Raw genomic sequence first — 5,751 nt, 5'->3', positions numbered from 1 at the left:
AAGACCTTGTATAGGTTTCTGCAGGATATTCAAAGTTGAATCCAATATGACATGTGTTCTCATGGCTGTTTGGTTGGAAAGAAAAATCATGCATAAAAATAATTACTGAACATGGTAGAGAGTGTGTCCTGTGATAACAGGGTAGAGTTCAAATACTGTGTGACTTCAGAGGACAAATGGTTACTTTTGACTTGTTCAGAAAAAGCTTAGAGGAATCAGTATATGAGATGGGCCTTGAAGTTTGTCCACAATCATGGCAATCAGAGGGAAAAGTACAGGGGGAGACATGGACAAGTGGGACAGCAGAGGATGAACTTTCCTTGCAAATGTGAAAGACCAGACTCAGAAATAATACACATGTCCCAAATTGGGGCCCCTTAGGTCAGATCCCATTCGGGGATGGATTTTCATTGACTTGAAAAGTTTCAACATTTTTTCTATTGAATTAGTTTCCTACATTTTAAAATCAGGAGGTTTTACATGAGAAAAGATTTCTGGTTTCTCTTAAGACACTAGTGCTGATATTGCCAGGCCTGCATTGCCCCATGGCAATGATCGGCTGGAGCTGAGAACTGTCAATCCTTTTTAGATGGGACTTATGGTCTCCATTGTTTTTTTCCTACACGAGGCTCACTGCACTGGTTTAGCGTCCTGCCTCACGTCTGTTGGTGCTTGAGATGGCAACCACTGAGTGAGCACCAGATCACAGAGTGTCTTTTATAAACAAGCTGGTAAGTTTAAATTTTTTACCCTGTAGAAATGACTTTTGAGGAAAGGAGCAATATAACCTGAACAATGCTTCAGAAAGAATTCACTGGGAGCTGTGTTTTAGGTGGATTGGGAAGGTGAGAAATTAGAGATGGGGAGAACAATTAGGAAGCTATCAAAATAAATCAGGTAAGTAATAATGAAGATAAAACTAGGAAAGTTGCCAGTTAGAGAAATTATGAAAGTGGAATTCATAAGGTTTTGCTACTGTTCATATGTGTGAGGCTTGAAAGAAGATGGAATTCAAATGTCTCCTTTGTCTTTATCTTTGGCTTCTATAATGCCCATCTAGTATTTAATTTGCATGTAAAGAATATCATGGTGAGCAATCCTATGAAGTTTTGGCTTTATTTGTTATAAAAATGTTAAGAATATTGTTGATCTATTGCATAGAATCTCTTCAGGATAATGCACAAAAGAGATGTCTCTTTGGTTGCAGTGTCAGGAACACACACTTTTACATTGGAGCTGCAAGGTTTTTCTTTGTATGGACACTGTGGAGCATTTAACTACTTGTATCTCTCTTTCCTTTGGCTGACACGGAAACATCAGAGCCACATGTGCATCCATGTCGTTAGTTTCATCACATGCACTTTGTGCACTAATGTTATTCCTGGCTCCATCTTGTTTTTTTTTTAATCTATTTTTCTTTGCTTTGTTTTTTCAACTACTTATTTTTAAATTATTTATGCAATTTCAAAGTATTTCTAAAGTTGTCTTACATCCTTGTAAGAACAGTTTAGGGTACAAAGAATATATTATAATCATATTAACTGATAAGCATTTAAGATTTAGCCTGAAATTTCCCCTTTATGGCTTTATAAAGATCAAATAGAAAGGCATCTAGATTTGATAAAAAGTAAAATAAAGGGATTGGATTACATGCCTTCTAAGAACTGTTCCAGTTTGAATTTTTATGAAGCTTCCCAAGATTTGAAAATCCAGGGAAAATTCATAGAGTCAAAGACAAGCCCAAAAAAGTTAATCAGTGATGGGCACATGTTAAAGATACATTAGTAAGGTAATATAAGGTAAGAAAAAGAAATCTTGTTCCATTATAAAAGACAATTTCAAATATACAATTCAATTCCAGCATTGTTTAAGATTATATCTGATTTGGATATAATTTCAACCTGGAGCTGTGTCTAAAAAACATCTCTAAGGTTTGGGAAAAAACTAACTCTGCCTGTGACTCACAAATTGAGTCAAGGTATGTAACTCACTGAATTCAAATATCCTGCTGATAAGTGGATACTATTCTGGTAGTTTTATTCCTTTTTTGTTTTTGCTTGGATTTGCAAACAACTTCACATAATCATTGAACATCCTTTTTACATTCTGGGAATATTGAAGGGAGCAAGAGATGCTCCCTGTCCTTAGAATGGAAACATTCATGATTTGTGGTAACACATTAAGCAACTGAAATAATTCAACATGCAGTTTTGGTTTAGATAAGAAAGTAAATTTCTTTTGAACAGAGAAGGGTGATATTATGTATATTATTTGAAGTTAATACTTCTAATGTTATTCCAGTATATAGCAAAAAGTATTAGACTATTGTCAGACTTTTTCCAGATCTGCCTCCAATTGGCTCAGTGACTTTAGGCAAATTGGTCAATTTCTCTGCTATTCACTTTCTTCATTTCTAAAATGGTGCAGTTGTTTTTTAACTAGGTGATCTCCAAGAACCCTTCTAATTCTAACATTAGCTGATTTTCACCTCTACTAACCATCTGTGGCTAAAAGATTTGTGCTGGACAAGTCCTGTGTATACTTGAAGAGGTCTTTTTTGGTTTGAAGTTTTAGTTTTTTTAGAGCTTCCCTTTGGTTTTACATTCACCCCTTTGCTTTGTGCCTGCCTATTTTAAATTCAACTCTATCACTGACAGCTTCATAAAATGAATGGAAATACATCATGCTGAGGAAAAGGAAGATTGATTAAAGAGAAAGATAAATAAGGCTGAAGAAGAATAAGAGGAATGTGTAAAAGCTGAGAAAATAATCAATAAAGTAGGAAGAGAGGCTTGAGAACCTCAGCCTCAAAGTCTTTTTTGATTCAAGAAACATTTCTATATGTTGTGATATTTACCACTTTATTTAGAATTGACTCTGAATAAACTGTCTCAGATCATTTCTAAGCATCAAGGACCATAGGTCAAACATTTTGGGCTCATCGTTATTCACCTTCTGCTTATTTTGCACCTCTTACTGACTCCTGAATACAAATCAGCCTACTCTTTATTCAGCCATTTTTGGTGGGGGGGAGCAGGGGGACAGGGAGCAAGTTTATTTGGTGAATGATGTTGGCAAATATTATCCAAGAGAGACAGGATGAGAAAGGTGCTATAACAGCAGAGCCTAGGAGGTCTTCAGGAAAGGCATGGGCTCTGGGGTTATAGGAGGGGCTGTCCTCAGTCATTCGGCACCATACGGATGAGCTCTTCGTAGTTGGTACAACCACTGCTGTCCTCATGTCCTGCCACCAGCATCTCTCCTTCTTCTTCTGTCATCTTCTCACCCAGTGCGATAGGGACATACCAGATTTCAGCACCCATGACACTGCCATTCCCTTCCTTGTGAAACACCTTTAGACCTTCAACATCATCCTTGTTGGTGCCCTGGTCCTTGTCTTAGCCACAGTCTGCAGCATGGCCAGGAAGTGTTCAAAGTCCAGCACCTTCACATTCATCTCATTGTTCTTGGGATTCCCCAAGACCTTGAGCACCTCGGCACTGGCGGGGTTCTGGCCCAGGGCCCACATTGCATCCCCACACTGCCTCTGCAGGATCTTGCCATCGCCTGTTCGGTCAAACAGCTGGAAGGTCTCCTCGAACTCTGCAGTCTAGTCCTCCTTGAAGTCACACATCCTGACTGTTTAGCTCTGTGGGACCTTTTCCTATTTTGTTTTTATTCAAATCTACTCTTGTTAAATTTTGAGAGCTGATCCCTGATCCCTTTTTAAGAATAAGGATTAAAATACCCTTAGCTTCTGGGGCATACTCTCTCTTGTTTCTCCCTGGACCTTGCTGACTAATTCTTTTCCATTCCTTTTGCTGGTTCTCTTCATCCTGGGGACAGACTTCTAATTGCTGGAATGCCCAGGACTCCCTCTTTGGGGCTCTCACCATCTCACCTGTACTCATCCTCAGGTGATCTCATCTGCTCTCATTGTATCACATACCACCGATGTGCTGACAAGTCTCAATTACCAAAACTCCTGTAAGGAAACTTGCTGTGGCAACCCGTGGCCTGAGCAAAACAGGCCTGCAGATCTTTGGTGCATGGCAGTCTGCGTGACCTAGGCGGCTAATGTTTATCCTATTGTCTTCTAAGCCAGAAAAGAAAAAAAAGGGTAAATTGACCTTAAAATATAACTTTATGCAAGCAGGCAGGAAGTGAGAGACTCTTAGTCTCACAAAAAGAGCAAAATGTAATTGTTCAGGTGTTGTTCTAGTCCTTCCTGCACCACCCCCCAGGTCAGAGTGACCTGTTCCTGCATCTATGCTCCCCCCACCCTTAGGAATGTCTTTGTCTAAAACCCTTATAAAAGGGCTTGAGGTTCTCTGAATCCCGTGGCTGATTTTCCCTGTGAAAGTGGTACCTGCCTGGCAAGAGAAAAGCCATTTGAATTCTGCCTCCCTATGAGTAAGCCCCAGATAACATTCATTTTTCAGCAAATGCTGGTTGTTTTCTTTGGTCTTTTGACTGGTAAAGCCCCCTCAGGCTGTGACACTTGCTAATCATACAAAGCTGGTTTATTAAACTTACGGAATAAAGGAGAGCCCCACCTTGACAGAGTGTCAGGAGTATCTCAAAGGCAGGAATTTGGGAAAGGTGCTTAAATGGCTTTAAAGGCATGAATTAGTCATCTGGTAGTTTTAGGATTGAAGACAGTAAGTATGTCTAGACAGAGATGGATCAGAGTAAGTTGCTGTTCAAATGCCTCCTTACCAGAAAGGCCTTTGTGCTGGTTTGAATCTGTTACATACTCCATAAAAGACTATGTTCTTTTAATCCAGTCTTGTGGGTGCACACTTATTGTGGGTGGGATCTTTTGATTACCTTGTTTCCATGGAGATGTGACACACCCCATTCAAGCTGGGTCTTAATTAGTTTATTGGCGTCCTCTAAGAGAGGATAAAAGGCAGAGACATTTTGAAGAGAGCTCAGAGACACTTAGAGACAAAATGCCCAGAGACATTTTGGAGACTGCCATTGAAACCAAAACCAGGAGAGAAGCTAAGAGATGAAATCCAGAGTTTGTCTGGGAGAAGCTGAGAGAGGATCCCTAGATACTTAGAAACACCCTTGGAGAAAGAAGCAAGGACATGCAGGAGCTGAGAGAGAGAAGCTAAGACAGAAGCCCAGAGACATTTTGGAGAAAGCCATGGAAATCAGAAGTTAACCCCAGGAGAGGTCCAGTAGACTCTGGCCATGTGCCTTCCCATGTGACAGAGGAACCCCAGATGCCATCGGCCTTTCTTCAGAGAAGGTGTCGTCCTATTGATGCCTTAATTGAGACACTTGCATGGCATTAGAATGTAAATTTGTGAATTAATAAACCCTGATGGTAAAAGTCAATCCATTTCTGGTATTTTGCATTCTGGCAGCTTTAGCAAATTGAAATAGCCTTCTTTCGACTACCCTATATAAAATAGAACAATGCCACCCCAACTTCCCATTCACTCAATCTGCTTTATGATTCAGAGCACTTCTTACTGCCTGCCATGTTTTATATCGATTTTTAATGTTGGACTCCTGCCACTGTTATGTGAAGCTCCATGAAAATGTGGTTCTCATCTGTCTGGTTACTACCAGATCCCTAGCACTTAGAACAAAACCTAGTACATACTAAGCATTCAATACATATTTGTGGAATAAATGGATAAAAGATGCTCATAATTAATGCTAGCTGTAATTAACACTTTTTAACTTTTAATCATTTAGTAGTTATTTCCCAGTTCAAATCTGTGATTAGAATTG

General features: G+C 39.6%; 1 pseudogene; it reads right to left on the bottom strand.

Moving 5' to 3' along the window:
* Positions 1 to 3,179: 3,179 nt before the first annotated feature.
* LOC119524271 lies at positions 3,180 to 3,835 on the bottom strand (annotated as a pseudogene).
* Positions 3,836 to 5,751: the final 1,916 nt, after the last annotated feature.

This window comes from Choloepus didactylus, chromosome 1 (genome assembly GCF_015220235.1).
Source record: "Choloepus didactylus isolate mChoDid1 chromosome 1, mChoDid1.pri, whole genome shotgun sequence".
NCBI classification, from domain to species: domain Eukaryota; kingdom Metazoa; phylum Chordata; class Mammalia; order Pilosa; family Megalonychidae; genus Choloepus; species Choloepus didactylus.
This window is presented reverse-complemented; position numbering and strand designations above follow the sequence as displayed.